The sequence below is a fragment of the Herpailurus yagouaroundi genome, unplaced genomic scaffold (assembly GCF_014898765.1).
Source record: "Herpailurus yagouaroundi ecotype Mexico unplaced genomic scaffold, PumYag 77, whole genome shotgun sequence".
Taxonomy (NCBI): Eukaryota; Metazoa; Chordata; class Mammalia; order Carnivora; family Felidae; genus Herpailurus; species Herpailurus yagouaroundi.
In genome coordinates, this window is record NW_024412388.1 from 40,958,742 (window position 1) to 40,978,541 (window position 19,800).

The 19,800-nt window shown below is 37.4% G+C and overlaps 1 pseudogene; it reads right to left on the reverse strand.

Annotated features, from left to right (window-relative positions):
- Positions 1–688: 688 nt before the first annotated feature.
- On the reverse strand, positions 689–3,904 carry LOC121017633 (histone H3.3A-like; annotated as a pseudogene).
- Between the last annotated feature and the right edge of the window lie 15,896 nt (positions 3,905–19,800).

Consider the following 19,800-nt stretch of genomic DNA (forward strand, 5'->3'; position numbering starts at 1 on the left):
CACCAGGCTTCACCCTCAACGAACTTGCCCCAGCACCAGCGAATGTGGCCGCCTTCCGGGGTCTGCTGGGACCAGGTGGCTTCAACAGTCTCCACCAAATGTCCTTCCATCAGTGGAACCTCATTTCCCCGTGTGGCCCAAGAACCTCCTGGACCCCACTCTGTTCCTGAGGATTCGCCTGTCCCACCAGAGCACCACCAGGTATCGGGCTGCAGAGTTGCAGCCTTTGTGCTCTCTTTGTTTACAGTCTTAATGGAATTTAAACCCTCTCCTTTCTCCTTTCTATTTTCTCCCTTTTTAGTTTAGTCCCTGTGGCTGTTTCCAGTTTTCTACTTTCTCGCCAGCTGCTTTTGGGGTGTGGGGGAGCATACAGGAAAAGCACCCCTTTTGGGGAGGGGTGCTTTTCCAGTATGCTCCCCCTGTCCCCCGTCTCCATCCTCTCTCCACCCTCAAAAGCGGTTCCCTACTTTTCACGGCTTCTTGCTCCCCAAATTCACCTCTCCGCGGCATGTACCTGCTGAATTCTGTGGTTCAGGTTGTGCAGATTGTTGTGTTAATCCTCCAATCAGTGTTCTAGGTGAGTAGGATGGTTTCGTGTTGGTCTGGTGTATTTCATGGTCTGGAGACACACAAGAAACTTCCATGCTGTTCCGCCATCTTGGCTCTTCCTCTCTACCATAGTGGATTCTTAAGCATGTTCTCCACTTATGCTATGTGCTAGCTGGATTTATTGTGGTATGATTGTTACTTGTTTGGCATGGATAATACAAATGGTGGTTTCTTCAATACGGCCCACCAGATAGGCGTCACTTGCCTCCTGAAATGCACCAATAGCTGCATTCTGGAAACACGTATCTGTTTTGAAGTCCTGAGCAATTTCTTGTACTAACCGCTGGAAAGGAAGTTTGGTTATCAGAAGTGTTCAGTAGACTTCTGATAATGGCTAATTTCACAGAGTGCCACAGTACCAGGCCTGTAACAGGTTTCTTCACTTCTCCAGTAGAGGGCCCACTCTTGAGAGCAGCTTTTGTATCCAGTTGCTTCCTTGGTACTTTACCACTAGTGGATTTGCAGTTGGCTTTGTAGGAGTCATGGTGTAGAGACCTCCTTACTTACCCCTCTTAGGCTGGAGTTCAGCAAACTATAGGTGGCACTGGTGTGAGCAAGTCACTGTGGTCACTGTAGTGGCTGGGAACTCTACTACTTACTACTTTTAATTGATGTTTGTATGATGTCTTTTTCCCCTGTTCTTTTACTGTCAACCTGACTATATCATTATATTTGAAGTGAGTTTCTTATAGAATAGTTGGGTTGTGTTTTTAATTCACTGTGACCATTTATATCTATTAAAAAAATTTTAATGTTTATTCGTTTTTGAGAGACACAGAGACAGAGCACGAGCGTGGGAGGGGCACAGAGAGAAAGGGAGACCCAGGATCCCAGGCAGGTTCCAGGCTCTGAGCTGTTAACACAGAGTCCAGTATAGGGCTCAAACTCACAAACTGTGAGATCATGACCTGAGCCGAAGATGGACGTTTAACTGACTGAGCCACCCAGGTGCCTGTGACCATTTCTGTCTATTGATTTGTATTTAGACCATTTACATTTAAGGTAATTATTGATATTTTAGAGTGTAAGTTGTCGTTTTATTTTTTATTTTCTGTTTGTCCTGTTTTTTGTCTTTGTATTTTCCTTTCCTGCCTTCCTATGGATTGCTTGAATATTTTTAGAATTCCATTTTTATTTATTTATCATGCATCTCTTTGTGTAGTTTTTTTAGGGATTGTTCGAAGTATTACATCATACATACATAACTTATCACAGTCTACTGATGTCAATTTATTAGTTTGAAGGGAGTGTAGAAACCATATTGTCCTTTGTTTTCCTTTACACTCCCTCCTTTATAATGTCTTAAATATTTCTTGTACATACATGTATAACCACGTCACTGTTAAACATTTTGCTTCAGTTGTCAAGCATGTTTTAGAAACCTGAAAAAAAGAAGAAAAGCTAATTAATTTTATTTTTCTTTACCATATTTCTTCATCCTTTTTAATGCTCCAACCTTGCTTTTTTTAGTCCCTTCCTTTCTGTTTAGAGAACTCTTTTAACAATTCTTACAGTTGGTGACAACTTCTTAGTTTTCCTGTATCTGAGGATGTCTTGATTTTCCCTTCATTCCTAAAGGGTATTTTTACCAGATATGTAATTCTGGGTTCAGAGTTTGTTTCTTTTAGTATTTTAAAAGTGGTGTGTCACTACTTTCTGACTCCCATGACTTTCAATGAGAAATCCATTGTCATTTGAATTGTTTTTCTCTGATAGGCAAGGTACTGTTTCTCTCCCCCTGTTTTCAAGATTTTTAATTTGTCTTTAGTTTCCAAAAGTTTAACTCTATGTTTTGGTTTAGATGTCTTTGGGTTTATCCTTTCTGTGGTTCACTCAGATTATTGAATATGTAGGTATGTGTCTTTTCCCATGTTTAGAAAGTTTTCAGCCATTATTTCTTCAAGTACTTTTTTAACCACTCCCTCTTTCTCTTCTTCTTGGATTCTGCTGACATAAACATTAGATCTTTTGTTATGATTCCACAGATTCCTAAGGCTCTGTTCTTTTTTTTTTTTTTTTTTCCTTTTTGGTCTATTTTCTCTTTGTTGTTCAGATAAAGTAATTTCTATTGTTCTATCTTGCAGTTCATTAGTTCTTTCCTCTGATCCCTCTGTTCTGCTGTTGAGCGCATCCACTGAGTTTTTATTTTGGTTATTATATTTTTCATATCTAAAATTCTCATTTAGTCCATCTTTACATTTTCTATTTTTTTGCCAAGAATTTTTATTTTTCTATGATTCAAACATGGTTTTACATTTGCTCGTTTTACATTTGCTCGAAGTATTTTTTTTTTATGATGGCTACTTTAAACTTTGTTGGATAGATCTAATATCTCTATCATCTCAGGTTGTAATTTAGTTTGAGATTTTCCTGGTTCCAGGTGGGGTGTATGATTTTTTATTGAAATTTTGATATTTGGGGGTTTTGTGTTACAAGACTATGGATATGATTTAAATCTCCTGCTTTAGCTAGCTTTCCCTGACATTTATATGGCAGGGGAAAGGAAATGCCCACCACCTCATCACTGACAAGTTGGGGTAGAAGTCAGGGTACAAGTCCAGATTTCCAGTTTGGACTCTGTTTACATGCAAGGTGGGGGCTATTCATTACTGCTGTGCAGGAATGGAATTTCTGACTCCCCACTAGTGTTTCAAATGATACCATTCTGCCTGGGAAAGACAGGAGTGCCTCATTTATGCCCATTATTGCTGGGCAGTGGTGAATATCCTAGCTCTCCACTAGGCCTCCTCTGACCAACCTCCCCCTCCCCCCATTTTCCTTCTTTTTAAAAATAATGTATTTAATTGTAAGGTTATGTAATTTAATTTTTTAAATGGATATCTCTAACAATTGGCTCAAAAAATTCTTGAAAATTTAACAATCAACTCTTATGAGCCAGCAGAAGCTAGCTCCAGCACAACTCAGTAAAAACGCACATAACCTTTGATACAACAACTCTACTGCTAGGAATCTACCCTAAGGAATTCTAAATTTATCTTAAATTCACCTGTGCAACTGTTTGCTGGGCATGTCTTATACCCATGTATGTCTAATAAGACATCTCAAATTTATTATGTCCAGAACTAAACCTTTAATTTTTATTCTATTAAAACTTTTTTCTCCTGTGTTTCCCATCTCAGTATGTGGCTACCATCACCCAAATGCTCAAGTTAATCAGTCTTGACTCTTCTTTTTCTTTTATACCATCTAAACTATTTGCAAATCCTGCTGACTGCATCATCAAAATATGTTATGAATCTGATGACTTCTTACCTTCTTTGTCATTGAGCTTCATTGGTTCTAAGTAACCAGTTTCTGAAATAATCACTGTGGTTTTGTCTGGCCAAACCTAAGTTTACCTATCTCTGAGAGTATTGAGCCACTCCCACCTAAGCACTTGCATAAATGGATTCTGGCAAAAAAGGCAATTTTGGTTCTAATGTTGCAACATGGTCATTTAATTGCTTATGTTCTCTGTTATAAACATCACATAATTCTATACATATATAGTAGATTAAGTGGGAAAAAAAGAAAAGAAAAATAAATACCGAATTTAGTGCTTATAATCCATTATATTTTCAGTAGCATGTTTTTGAATGTTAATTAACTCACATGACCTAAACAAATCCTTTCGTTTTTAAAGTGCTTCTTCTTTAGGGGCGCCTGGGTGGCTCAGTCGGTTAAACCTCCAACTTTGGCTTGGGTCATTATCTCGCAATTTTTGAGTTCAAGCCCCTCATCGGGCTCTATGCTGACAGCTCAGACCCTGGAGCCTGCTTCAGATTCTGTGTCTCTCCCTCTCTGTGCCCCTCCCCTGCTCACGTTCTGTGTCTCTCTGTCTGTCAATAATAAATAAACATTTAAAAATTTAATAAAAAAATAAAGTGCTTCTTCTTTTGGGGTGTTTATTTATTTAGAGAGAAAGCATGAGCAGAGGAGGGGCAGAGAGAGAGGAGAGAGAGAGAATCCCAAGCAGGCTCCACACTGTCCGCTCAGAGCCTCACACGGGGCTCGAACTCATGAATTGCGAGATTATGACCTGAGCCGAAGTCAGATGCTTAACTGACTGAGCCACCCAGACACCCCCCAAAATCCTGTTTTTAAACAGATATTTAAAATTACCTAGAGCCATTTTGTTCTTTTAAAAAGGTCAATGTTTAATCTTTTTCCACATAGAATGGAATAATGTGATTATATATGAAAATTCATGGCAAATTCCTCTATATGGAAAACATAGTTTTCTAAGGTGCTCTTTAATTCACTGCTCACACACTTAAAAGTAAACATGAAAGAAAACCTGTTTTGCACCTTTGGGCCAGGACCCTTTTAAACCTCTGTTCAGCTTATTGCTGATTTCTCTGGTTTCTTTACTGGACCCACAAGAAAATAATTTTCTTCATTTGAAGTATATAATTGCCAAATAGAACATAGTTTTAAATTTGGAATGTTATGACTCTTATAAAAGTTACCCTGTCTTTTTAGCTGCAGTTACTACTTTGTATTCAAATTTTCAAAACAATCATTAACTCATATGATTATCGCTATTCAAGAAATTTGCATCTGTTAGGTGCAATTTTTGTGTGGGGGGGTAGAATTTAATAAAGGGAATATATTTACAAAGGCATAAGCAGAATTTAAGGAAACCAACAAGGGATGAGGCAGTATTTGAGGGTTAATAACAGTGAGAAAATTAGTAAAAGAGGACATTGTTTTTTTTTTTTTTTAATTTTTTTTTTCAACGTTTGTTTATTTTTGGGACAGAGAGAGACAGAGCATGAACGGGGGAGGGGCAGAGAGAGAGGGAGACACAGAATCGGAAACAGGCTCCAGGCTCTGAGCCATCAGCCCAGAGCCTGACGCCGGGCTCGAACTCACAGACCGCAAGATCGTGACCTGGCTGAAGTCGGACGCCTAACCGACTGCGCCACCCAGGCGCCCCAAAGAGGACATTGTTTACCAGTATTTTCAACTGTTGGCTTTGCCTTCCCCAGCTCATGCTTACTTGATACTTTTAGTACTTGGGCAGACAGATAAGTACTTTTGCAGTGCATCCCTGCCGCTGGTAGCTACTAATCTATATGACTATTTGATGGTTCGTAGGAAACCATGTGTGAAAGACTGAGCTGGATGCAATCTGTATGTTGAATACACATTTGAGTGCCATTGCATGTGAGGATTGTGATTAAGTACTGAGGCAGTCAAGAAGACAAATTTGATTTTTGTCTAAATGGAATCACAGTTTTGGCCTATTTATATAGATGATGTTTGTATTACTTGCATATGACCTAGATGGTTAATATAATTTTTTTTCAGTCAACCCCCAAAGCCTTGGTCCCACTAACTTCCTTGTTTTTCAGGTCTAAAGGTGCTAATGACTTCTGGCTGTCTTTGGTTCTTGAGATCCTCTTCTTTCCTTGTTTCTTCCTTTAAACTTGTCCGTATTTCTATAGATAGTTCCTTTATGAAATTCTTTTAATTTAAGTTCTTTTGAGCATGCTATCCATTTAATGCAAGTACTTAAATTAATATAACCTATTTCAACATGCGTTCTGACTGAAAGCTGATGTTAGAAATATTCAGGGGTGCCTGGGTGGCTCAGTCGGTTAAGTGGCCAACCCTTGATTTCAGCTCAGGTCCTGATCTCACACTTTATGGGTTCAAGCCCCACATAGGGCTCTGCGCTGACAGTGCGGAGCTTCCTTGGGATCCTCTGTCTCCCTGTCTCTCTCTGCCCCTCCTCTGCTCTCTCTCATAATAAAAAATAAATAAATAAATAAATAAATAAATAAATAAATAAATAAAATCTTTAAAAAAGAAATATTCAAGTTCTGGTTAACTATTGACTTGTTTGAGTAAATGCTTTAAAGAGCTAACTGTTTGGGAGCACTTGGGTGGCTCATTTGAGATCGAGCCCCATGTTGGGTTCCATCCTGAGCATGGATCCTGCTTAAGAGTCTCTCTCTCCCTCTGCCCCTCCCCTGTGCTCTCTCTCTCTCTCTTAAATTAAAAAAAAAAAAAGTATTTTAGTATCTAGCTACTTATCTTCAAAAGTACCATTGCCATCACCTCTTTTATGCTTCATCTCAATATTGTGTTTGTTTCCCTAACTTATCGAAAATTTTACTTTTTACTTGCTTATTTATAATCTTTTCCATTAGAGTGTAAGTTGCCTAGAGAGCATGTTTGTTTTTTCATAATATTGCTTGTGACTGACATACAGTAGATGCTCAATAAATATTTGTTCATTCATTTGACAAATATTGAGTAACTACTATGTGCCAAGCCCTGTTTCAGATTTTGAAAATAGAAGAAGTAAACCAAGTCCCCTCGCTTGTGAAATGAAGAAGCAATTGTGCTCCAAATATAAGGGAGATATAGATATAGATATAGATATAGATATAGATATAGATATAGATATAGATATAGATATAGATATATGGGATGTTAATAGCCTTTACATGAAAACAGCATTCTATAGACAAAGGGAAACAGTGATTCAAAAGTTGAACTGATTTTTTGTTGCAGGTTTTCTCAACTGCCTTAATAGGCAAGTGTGAATTTACAAAAGGGGATTGATAGATGCAGCGTTTCCCACGCTCTTTTATCACAGAGTTCCATTTTCAAGAACAAGCCAAAATTAATATTTCAAAATAGGCCATAATTGGGGGGGCATGGTTGTTGTTTTGGATTTTTTTAATTGTTTATTTATTTTTGAGAAAGAAAGAGAGACAGAGTGTGAGCAGGGGAGGGGTAGAGAGTGAGGGAGAGACAGAATCCGAAGCAGACTCCAGGCTGCAGATCCTGACATGGGGCTAGAACTCATGAACCGTGAGATCATGACCTGAACTGAAGTCAGACACTTAACCTACTGAGCCACCCAGGCACCCTGCTGTTTTGGGTTTTTTAAGTGGGTCAGGAAAAATATGACTAGAGGTGCAATTTCCCTATCTAATCCATTACTATTTATTATTCTTCAATCAATTGACTTAAAATATACAACATAAAATGATCTTTATGATTTCAGAACAAGTTATGCCTCTTTTAGAAGATATAAAACAAATTTGAAGTTTTACAGTTGACTCACAGGGTGATGTACAATTAACAACAGATCTTCAATGTAATAGTTTGGTCCTCAAAGATGTGCACACAACATTGAAACAACTGGTGTAATGTCAAATTCGTCTATGTTTAATTCTGGACCATATCAACATAGCTTAAATGCATTTTACCAATTCATCAGAATGGTCTACTACACAAACCACATTCCTTTTAATTTTTTGCCTTAAATATTCTTTTTCTCCCAGAAGAAGTTTGGTTTCCACCTCTTAATCACTGTGTCTTTGAAAAAATGTATTATCTCTGAGCCTCAGTTTCCTCAACTATTAAATGACATACTAATTCCTAGCTCACAGGATTAACTAAGATCACGTATATATAATTCTTCTCATGAGTGGGAGGTTACAGACAAGCCAGGGGAACAGGACAGACAGAATAAAAAATGTGGTAATGTATTAAAGTTGGAGACATCAGTAAGAATGCGTGTTTAGCCACCTGGGTGGCTCAGTCAGTTAAGCATTCACCTTTAGCTCAGGTCATGATTCCCTGGTTTGTGGGTTTGAGCACCATGTCAGGCTCTGTGCTGACAGCTCACAGACTGGAGCCTGCTTCAGATTCTCTATATCCCTCCCCCACTCACAATCTGTCTCTCTCAAAAATAAATAAACTTAAAAAAAAAGAATTCACATTTAATTCATAGGTACAGATGGTTAAATATAAAAATATTTATAGATATGTGTATACAGATGGGTTAGTATGTGCACACATACTTCTTCATTCTGTCCACTCAGCTTAGAAGAAATGACACCCCAAACATAATAAACATACTTAGGGCCTAGATCTTGGCTTCTAATACCATTATCCATGAAACAGAACCAGGGTTCCTTGGAAAATGGCTGATTCTGGACTTGGGCAGGCATTTACAAAATGAACCTGGATCATCTTGTGGTGTCAGAAAGTAAGGGATTGTTCAACACACACACACACACACACACACACACACACACACACACACACACTGGGGGGCTATGTCAGAGAGGCATAAGAGCCAGCTGAAAGAACTCTCAATTCCAAAAATGGAATAAGTTGAGCAACACAATAAAAGTGGCATCAGGGGACCTGGGTGACTCAGTCGGTTGAGCGTCCAACTTCGGCTCAGGTCATGATCTCATGGCTGGTGAGTTTGAACCCCACATCAGGCTTGCTGCTATCAGCCTGTCAGTGCAGAGCCCCCTTTAGGGCCTCTGTCCACCTCTGTCTGTCCCTCCCCCTCTTGTACTCTCCCCAAAATAAATAAATATTTAAAGAAAGAAAGAAAGAAAGAAAGAAAGAAAGAAAGAAAGAAAGAATAAAAGTAGCATTAAATTGTAACCAAAAATATAAAATAAATATCCATGAGTCTGTAATGGTATAAATAAATGACTAAATTAATTAATTAATGGGTGAGAATAGGCAAATTTCCTATGCATAAAATTTCCAAATACAGTATATAGATACTCAAACCTAAAAGAAGGGGAGCATAAGTTTCTACTCCTTAAATGTAGGCTGCCTTCCTTCCTAAAAGTACAATACGGAAAGTTGTGGGTGAGGAAAATCTTCATAGTAGAAAAGCTTAGCAAATACTACTTCAGTCAGGGGATCAACATCAACAGTCCTATGTCATGTTGGTGGTATGTAACCTTGATATCATATGATGAAAATGGCACTTTACCTTTATAATCTTCCTCCAAAAAACCAGTAATTCATACCATTACACACCTATTCAAATGGCTAAACTCTAGATCATTGACAACATCAAATTTGCTTAATAATGTAGGTCAACAGGGACTCTCATTCATTGCTGGTGTGAATGCAAAATGGTACAGCCACCTTGGAAGTTTGGCAGTTTCTTACAAAACTAAACATGCTCTTACCATTTAATCCAGTGACTGCATCCCTTGGTGTTTACACAAAGGAACTAAAAAGTAATGTTTACTGAAAAACCTTCACACAGATATTTGTAGCACCTCTATTCATAATTGCTGGAGCTTAGAAGCAACCAAGATACCCTTCAGTAGGTGAATGGATAAACTGTGGTACATCCAGACAAGGGAATATTATTTAGCGCTAAAACAAAGTGAGCTATAAAGCCATGAAAAGACATAGAGGAACCTTAAATGTATGTAACTAAGTAAAAGAAGCCAGTCTGAAAAAGCTACATATTGTATGATTCCAACTGTATGACATGGAAAAGGCAAAATTTTGGAAAGAGTAAAACCATCAGTGGTTACCAGAGGTTGAGCATTTGGAGGGATGAATAGGCCCAGAAAATTTTTAAGCCAGGGAAATACTCTGTATGACACTATAATGAGGGATACATACCATTATATATTTGCCCAAATCCATGGAATGTACAAGACCAAGAGTTAACCCTAAGGTAAAGTATGGATTTGGGAGTGATTATGGTGTGTCAGTTTAGGTTCAACAATTGTAACAAATGTACCAATTGGGTGGGAGATATTGATAATGGGATAATGAGACCATGCATGTGGGGGATAGGGAGTATATGGGAAATCTCTGTACTTTCCTCTCAATTTTGCTATGAACCTAAAATTAACATAATAAGCAATAACAAATAACAAAATATTAATATGTACATACCTCACTTGGCATATTTTTAATCATCTTAAAAATCATGTATCATTGGGGCACCTGGGTGGGTTGGTCAGTTAAGCATCCAACTCTTGATCTCAGCTCAGGTCTTGATATCAGGGTCATGAGTTCAAACCCTGTATTGGGCTCCATGCTGGGGGTGGAGACTACTTTAAAAAAATCATTTGTCATTTATTTATTTTTTATCACTGAAACATTGTATGCTACATGGACATCAATTTGGAATCAGCATCCAACACACTCAAACTCAGCTACATATTTGTTGTAGAGTAAGTTCATTATGGTTCAGAATTGCTTGCGTTCACTACAGATGCTGTTCTTGTCTTCAGCCCTGTGCTATTATATATTTCTGCATTTAAAGAGTAAATTTGATACAAAAATGATGACACAGAGATTGTAAAGATGAAGAAACAAAACTTCAGTTCCTTTAATTCTGTCATTTTACATAATTATATGGAGTTCTTATTTGTGTTTAAAATTTTGAATTTAAAATGTAGACATTTGAAAGTGGTTAAAATCAATACTAAAGAAACAAAGACATGTAATTTTTAAAATTTATTGTGAAATGGGATTTTGTGAATCTTTGCCAAACTTATCCTTTTTGCTTAAGACTTTTCCTATTTGTAGATATGTTGCTTCATTTGAAAGAAACTTTTCAAAATTAAAGTCAATAAAAAGAGTTTTTCAATCAACAGTAAGTAAAGAGATTGACAAATCTGGCTATATTCTCTATTAAATATGAATATATGAAGAAGGCAGGTTTTGATGAAGTCATTGACAAATATGCAAAAGGTAAGGCTCAAAAGCAAAATGGTACTCATTACCACAACAATTTATAAATATGTTTCTTTCCCTTTTAAAAAATAAATTATTTAAAAATTATTATTTTTTAAATGTTTACTTATTTTTGAGACAGAGACAGAGCATGAGTGGGGGAAGAGCAGAGAGAGAGGGAGACACAGAATTTGAAGCAGGCTCCAGGCTCTGAGCTGTCAGCACAGAGCCCGACACGGGGCTCAAACTCAAAAACCGTGAAATCATGACCTGAGCCAAAGTCAGGTGCTTAACCAACTGACCCACCCAGGTGCCCCAAATTAATTAAAAATTATTAAGGGGTACCTGGGTGGTTCAGTTGGTTAAGAGTCCAACTCTTGGTTTTGGCTCAGGTCATGATCTCACAGTTTGTGAGATTGAGCCCCACGTCAAGCTATACACAGACAACATGGAGCTTGCTTGGGATTCTCTCTCTCTCTCTCTCTCTCTCTCTCTCTTTGCCCCTCCCCTGCTCTCCCTCTCTCTCAATATAAATAAGTAAACATTAAACATTTATTAATCCTTTGTTTTTTAGTTTTTCTGTACTGTAATTATTATTTAATTTTTTTTTGCTATTTTTAATTTTTATCAAGATATAATTGACAAAATATTTGTAAGTTTTAGGTGTATAACACTTTGGTTTTATTTTTAATTATTTTTTAAGTTTTTATTTAAATTCCAGTTAGTTAATATATAGTATAATATTAGTTTCAGGTGTACAATATAGTGATTCAACACTTCCATACAACACCTGGTACTCATCACAACAAGTGCACCCCTTAATCCCCATCACCTATTTGACCCAGCCCTCCATCCACCTCCCCTCTGGTAACCATCGGTTGTTCTCTATAGTTAAGAATCTGTTTCTTGGTGTGTGTCTCTCTTTTTTTCCCTTTGCTCATTTGTTTTGTTCCTTAAATTCCACATATGGGTGAAATCATACGTCATTTATCTTTCTCTGATTTATTCAACTTAGGATAATACTCTCTAGCTCCATCCACAGTTGTTGCAAATGGCAAGATTTCATTCTTTTTGATGGCTGAGTAATATTCCATTGTGTATATATACCACATCTTCTTTATCCATTCATCAGTTGGTGGACACTTGGTCTATTTCTGTAATTTTACTATTGTAGATAATGCTGTTATAAACATTGGGGGGCATATATCCCTTGGAATTAGTAATTTCGTATTCTTTGGGTAAATACCTAGTAGTGCAATTGCTGAATCATAGAATAGTTCTGTTTTTAACTTTTTGAGGAACCTCCATACTGTTTTTCAGAGTGGCTGCACCAGTTTGCATTCCTACCAACAGTGCAAGAGGGTTCCCCTTTCTCCACATCCTCACGAACACCTGTTGTTACTTGTGTTGTTGATTTTGGCCATTCTGACAGGTGTGAGATGATGTCTCATTGTGGTTTTGATTTGCATTTCCCTAATGATCAGTGATGTTGAACATCTTTTCATGTGTCTGTATGTCATCTTTGGAAAAATGTCTGTTCATGTGTTCTGCCTTTTTTTTTAATTTTATTTTTTTAATTTACATCCAAATTAGTTAGCATATAGTGCAACAATGATTTCAGGAGTAGATTCCCCAGTGGCCCTTACCCATTTAGCCCATCCCCCCTCCCACAAACCCTCCAGTAACCCTCTGTTTGCTCTCCATATTTAAGAGTCGCTTATGTTTTGTCTCCCTTCCTGTTTTTATATTATTTTTGCTTCTCTTCCCTTATGCTCATCTGTTCTGTGTCTTTTTTTTTTTTTTAATTTTTTTTTTCAACGTTTATTTATTTTTGGGACAGAGAGAGACAGAGCATGAACGGGGGAGGGGCAGAGAGAGAGGGAGACACAGAATCAGAAACAGGCTCCAGGCTTTGAGCCATCAGCCCAGAGCCTGACGCGGGGCTTGAACTCATGGACTGCGAGATCGTGACCTGGCTGAAGTCGGACGCTTAACCGACTGCACCACCCAGGCGCCCCTGTTCTGTGTCTTAAAGTCATCATATGAGTGAAGTCATAGGATATTTGTCTTTCTCTGACTAATTTTGCGTAGCATAATACCCTCTAGTTCCATCCATGTAGTTGTAAATGGCAAGATTTCATTCTTTTTGATTGTTGAGTAATACTCCATTGCGTATATATACCACATATTCTTTATCCGTTCATCTGTGGATGGACATTTGGGCTCTTTCCATACTTTGGCTATTGTTGATAGTGCTGCTAGTTTTAAACATTGGGGTGCATGTGCCCCTTCGAAAGAGCATACCTGTATCCCTTGGATAAATACCTAGTAGTGCAATTCCTGGGTCGTAGGGTGGTTCTAGTTTTAGTTTTTTAAGAACCTCCATACTGTTTTCCAGAATGGCTTCACCAGCTTGCATTCCCACCATCAATGCAAAAGAGATCCTCTTTCTCCACATCCTTGCCAACATCTGTTGTTCCCTGAGTTGTTAATGTTAACCATTCTGGCAGGTGTGAGGTTTTGATTTGTATTTCCCTGATGATGAGTGATGTTGAGCACTTTTTCATGTGTCGGTTGGCCATCTGGATGTCTTCCTTGGAGAAGTGTCTATTCATGACTTTTGCCCATTTCTTCACTGGATTATTTGTTTTTTGGGTGTTGAGTTTAATAAGTTCTCTATAGATTTTGGATAGTAACCCTTTATCTGATATGTCATTTGCAAATATCTTCTCCCATTCTGTCAGTTGCCTTTTAGTTTTGATGATTGTTTCCTTTGCTTTGCAGACTTTTTATTTTGAGGAGGTCCCAGTAATTCATTTTTGCTTTTGTTTCCCTTGCCTCCAGAGACGTGTTGAGTAACAAGTTGCTGCAGCCAAGATCAAAGAGGTTTTTTTCTGCTTTCTCCTTGAGGATTTTGATGGCTTCTTGTCTTACATTGAGGTCTTTCATCCATTTTGAGCTTATTTTTGTGTATGGTGTAAGAAAGTGATCCAGGTTCATTCTTCTGCATGTCACTTTCCAGTTTTCCCAGCACCACTTGCTGAAGAGACTGTCTTTATTCCATTGGATATTCTTTCCTGCTTTGTCAAAGATTAGTTTGCCATACGTTTGTGGGTCCATTTCTGGATTCTCTATTCTGTTCCATTGATCTGAGTGTCTGTTCTTGTGCCGGTACCATACTGTCTTGATGATTATAGCTTTGTAGTACAGCTTAAAATCCGGGATTGTGATGCCTCCTGCTTTGGTTTTCTTTTCAAGATTGCTTTGGCTATTCGGGGTATTTCTGCTTCCATACAAAGTTTAGGATTATTTGTTCTAGCTCTGTGAAGAGTGCTGGTGTTACTTTGATAGGGATTGCATTGAATATGTAGATTGCTTTGGGTAGTATCGACATTTTAACAATATTTGTTCTTCCTACCCAGGTGCATGGAATCTTTTTCCATTTTTTTGTGTCTTCTTCAATTTCTTTCATAAGCTTCCTATAGTTTTCAGTGTACAGATTTTTCAAGTTAGATGTATTCCCAGGTTAGATGGGTTAGATGTATTCCCAGGTGCTTTATGGGTTTTGGTGCAACTATAAATGGGATCGATTCTTTGATTTCTCTTTCTGTTGCTTCATTGTTGGTGTATAGGAATGCAACCGATTTCTGTGCATTGATTTTATATCCTGCAACTTTGCAGAATTCATGGATCAGTTTTGGCACTTTTTTGGTGGAGTCTTTTGGTTTTTCCATATAGAGTATCATGTCATCTGTGGAAAGTGAAAGTTTGCCCACCTTGTGGCTGATTTGGATGCCTTTTATTACTTTCTGTTTGATTGCAGAGGCTAAGCCCTCCAATACTATGTTGAATAACAGTGGCGAGAGTGGACATCCCTGTCTTGTTCCTGACCTTAGAGGGAAAGCTCTCAGTTTTTCCCCATTGAGGATGATATTAGCGTTGGGTCATTCATCTATGGCTTTTATGATCTCGAGGTATGCTCCTTCTATCCCTACTTTCTTGAGGGTTTTTTTTTATGTTTATTTATTTTTGAGAGAGAAAGAACAAGCAGGGGAGGGGCAGAGAGAGAGGGAGACACAGAATCCAAAACAGGCTCCAGGCTCTGAACTGTCAGCACAGAGCCTAATGCGGGCTCGAACTCACAAACTGTGAGATCATGACCTGAGCCAAAGTTGGACACTTAACCAACTGAGCCACCCAGGCAAGTTTCTCTTGCCTCAGGAGACATATATAAAGAATTTGCTATGGCCAATATCACTGCCTGTGTTCTCTAAGATATTTATGTTTTTACATCTCACATTTGCGTCTTCCATCCATTTTGTATTGTGGTCCACTTTTATTCCTTTGCATGTTGCTGCCCAGGTTTGTTGAAGAGACTATCTTTTTCCTGTTGGATATTCTTTCTGCTTTATCAAAAATTAGTTGACCAAGTAGTTGTGGGTTTTGATCTGTGCATGTTTTTGTGTCAATGCCATATTGTTTTAATTACTAGGGTTTTGCAATATAACTTGAAGTCCGGAATTGTGATGACTTCAGCTTTTCTTTTCTTTTCCTTTCTTTTATTTCTTTTTTCTTTTTAAAATTGAAGTCAGTTACTGTACAGTGTGGTCTTGGCTTTAGTAATAGAACTCAACGATTCATGAGCACCCAGTGCTTATCCCCAAAAGTACCCTCCTTAATGCCCATCACCCAGTTACCCTCTCCTCCAGCAACCCTCAGTTTGTTCTCTGTATTTAAGTGTCTCTTATGGTTTGCCTCCCTCTGTGTTTTTATCTTATTTTTCCTTCCCTTCCACTGTGTTCATTTGTTGTATTTCTTAAATTCCACAAATGAGTGAAATCATATATTTGTGTTTCTCTGATTTATTTCATTTAGCATAATACATTCTAGCTCCATCCACATTGTTGCAAATGGCAAGATTTCATTCTTTTAAGATAAATTTTTTAATGTTTATTTTTGAGAGAGAGAGACACACACACAGAGTGTAAGTGGAGGAGGGCAGAAAGAGAGGGAGACACAAAATCTGAAGCAGGCTCCAGACTCTGAGCTGTTAGCACAGAGCCTGACGTGGGGCCCAAACCCATGAACCGTGAGATCGTGACCTGAGCTGAAGACAGACACTTAACCGATTGAGCCACCCAGGTGCCCCTGGATTTCATTCTTTTTAATCTCTGAGTAGTATTCCATTGTATATATAGGATAGTTTGTTCTAGCTCTGTGAAAAAATGCTTATGCTATTTTGATAGGGATTGCATTAAATGTGTGGATTGTTATGGGTAGTACAGACATTTTAATAATAGTTTTTCTTCCAATCCATGAGCATGGAATATCTTTCCGTTTCTTTGTGTTATCTTCAGTTTCTTTAATCAGTGTTTTATAGTTTTCAGAGTACAGGTCTTTCACCTCTTTGATTAGGTTTATTTCTAGGTATCTTATTATTTTTGGTACAATTGTAAATTGTATTGATTCCTTAATTTCCCTTTATGCTGCTTAATTATTGGTGTATAAAAATGCAACAGATTTCTTCTAATTTTTTTAATGTTTATTTGTGAAAGAGAGAGAACAAGTGGGTAAGGGGCAGAAAGTGATGGGGACAGAGGATCTGAAGCACACTCTGTGCCTCAGACAGCAGAGAGCCCTAATGCGGGACTCAAACTCATAAACCATGAGATCATGACCTGAGCCAAAATCAGACACTTAACCAATTGAGCCACCCAGGTGCCCCTGCAACAGATTTCTGTACATTGATTTTGTATCCTGTGACTTTATGGAACTCGTGTATCAGTTGTAGCACTTTTTTTGGAGGAGTCTTCGGGTTTTCAACACAGGGTATCATGTCATCTGCAAATAGTGAAAATTTTACTTCTTCCTTGCTAATTTGGACGCCTTTTATTTCTTTTTGTTGTCTGATTGCTGTGGCTTGGAGTTCCAATACTATGTTAAATAACAGTAGTGAGACTGGACATCCTTGTCTTGTTCCTGGCCATAGAGGAAAAGCTCACAGTTTTTTCCCATTGAGGATGCTATTACCTGTGGGTTTTTCATATATGGCCTTTATTATGTTGGGTTCCCTCTAAACCTACTTTGTTGATTTTTTTTTTATATCGTGAATGGATGTTGTACTTTGTTAATGCCTTTTCTATATGGAAATGATCATATGGTTCTTGATTTTTTTTTAATTTACAATATTTTGTTGTTATCAACAAAAGATTTTCAACCCATGCATATATTGTCAATTAATTTATGACAAAGGAGCCAAGAACACACAATGGGTAAAGGAGAATCTCTTCAGTAAATGGTGTTGATAAACTGGACAGCCATGTGCAAAATAATGAAACTGGACCACTACACCATACACAAAAATCAACTCAAAATGGAGTAGAGATTTGAATGTAAGAATCAAAACCATAAAACTCCTAGAAGAAAGCATAGGTAGTAAATTCCTTGACATTGTTCTTGGCAATGATTTTTTGGATCTGACACCAAAAGCAAAGGCAACAAAAGCAAAAAACAAAATCAAAACAAGTGAAATGACATCAAACCAGAAAGCTTCTCCACAGTGAAGGAAACCATCAACAAAATTAAAAGGCAACCTACCAAAGGTGAGAGAATATTTGCTATTAATATATCTGATAAGGTGTTAATATCCAAAATACATGAGGAATTCATACAACTCACTAACAATAACAAAAAAGATGTGATTTAAAAATGGGCAGAGGATCTGAGCAGACATTTTTACAGCAAAGACATACAGATGGCCAAACATACTTGAAAATGTGCTCAAGATCACTAATCATCAAGGAAATGCAAATCAAAACCACAATGAGATATCACCTCACAGCTGTTAGAATGACTATTTGTTTATCTCATTTTTTAAAAATTTTAGAGCATGTGAGCAGGGGAGGGGGACAGAGGGGAAGAAGAGAGAGAGAGAGAGAGAGAGAGAGAGAGAGAGAGAGAGAGAGAGAGAATCTTAAGCAGGCTCCATGCTCAGCACAGAGCATGAGTGTGCGCTTGATCCCACGACCCTGGGATCATGACCTGAGCCCAAATCAAGAGTTGGACACTCAACCAACTGAGCCACCCAAGCACTCCTCTTAGAAAGACTACTATCAAAAAGATAGTATGGCAAGTGCTTGCAGATGTGGAGAAAAGGAAACTCTGTGTACTATTGGTGGGAATGCATAGTCAGGGCAGCCACTATGTAAAACTATACAGAGGTTGTTAAAAAAAATTTAAAAGAGAATTACCATATGATCCAGTAATTCCACTTCTGGGTATTTATCCAAAGGAAATGAAAACACTAACTTGAAAAGACGTATGCACCCCCATGTTCACTGCAGCATTATTTACAATAGTGAAGATATGGAAACAACCCTAGTGTCCATCGATGATTAGTGGATAAAGAAAATGTGGTATATATACAAAATGGAGTATTATTCAGCCATAAAAAGGGAAATTTTCCATTTACAACAATATGGATGAAAATTTAGGACATTTTGGTAATTGAAATAAATCAGACAAAGACAAGTACCATACAATCTCACTCATATGTGTAATCTAAATAAACAAATAAACAAACAAAAACCAAGCTCATAGATACAGAGAACAGACTGGTGGTTGCCAGACGTGGGGGTGGGGAAAATGGGTGTAGATGGTCAAAAGATATAAACTTTTCAGTTACAAAATAAATAAGTCCTGGGGATGTGATATGCAGCATGGTGACTATAGTTCACAATACTTCATTGTATATTTGAAAGTTGCTAAGAGAGTAGATCTTAAAAGTTCTCATCACAAGAAAAAAAATTATAACTGTGTGGTGATGGATGCTAATTATACTCTTGCAGTAATCATTTTGTAATATATACAAATATAAAATCATTGTGCACGTGAAACTAATGTTATATGTGAACTATATTTCAATAATAAAAGGTTTTTACTGTCTATTTTTATTTTCTGGCTATTATGATTATTCATTTCATTTTCTGATTTTTACTAAAAATACTTTTGTCATGTAGAGGAGGAATGTGTTAATAAAATGACCCAATTCTTTTGTCAAATACACTAAGAACTGCCTATAGTAATAATAAGTTAATATTTTAAGAATGAGATTAAGAATATTCTTCTTTCCTGAATACTCCATGTCTCCATATATGGTACTTTAGTTTTCATATTTTACTGAATCATTCACCAGTTTGTATATCTAACAAAATTACAAACTGTCTTGTCTCTCCAAATAGACTATATTCCATGATAGCAGTTCATGGAATAGGAAATCAATCAATAAATATCAATGTAAAAAATATTCTCACTGCATCCTAACTAGACCAAAAACTGAATTTGACTTTGAGATGGAAAAAAGTTAGATACTGAAACGTAATTGTTCAAAAGTTGTTTGTTTATTTATTTATTTATTTATTTATTTTTATTTATCTTAACATTTATTTATTTTTGAGAGATACAGACAGAGCACGAACAAGGGAGAGGCAGAGAGGGAGGGAGACACAGAATCCAAAGCAGGCTCCAGGCTCTGAGCTGTCAGCACACAGCCCGACGTATGACTCAAACCCAAAAATTGTGAGATCATGGCCTGAGCCGAAGTGGATGCTTAACCGACTGAGCCACCCAGGTGCCCTGTAATTATTCAAAATTTAGATGTTCATGTTCTGAGGCAACACTATTCTTTTTTTTTTTTTTTTTTTTTTTTTT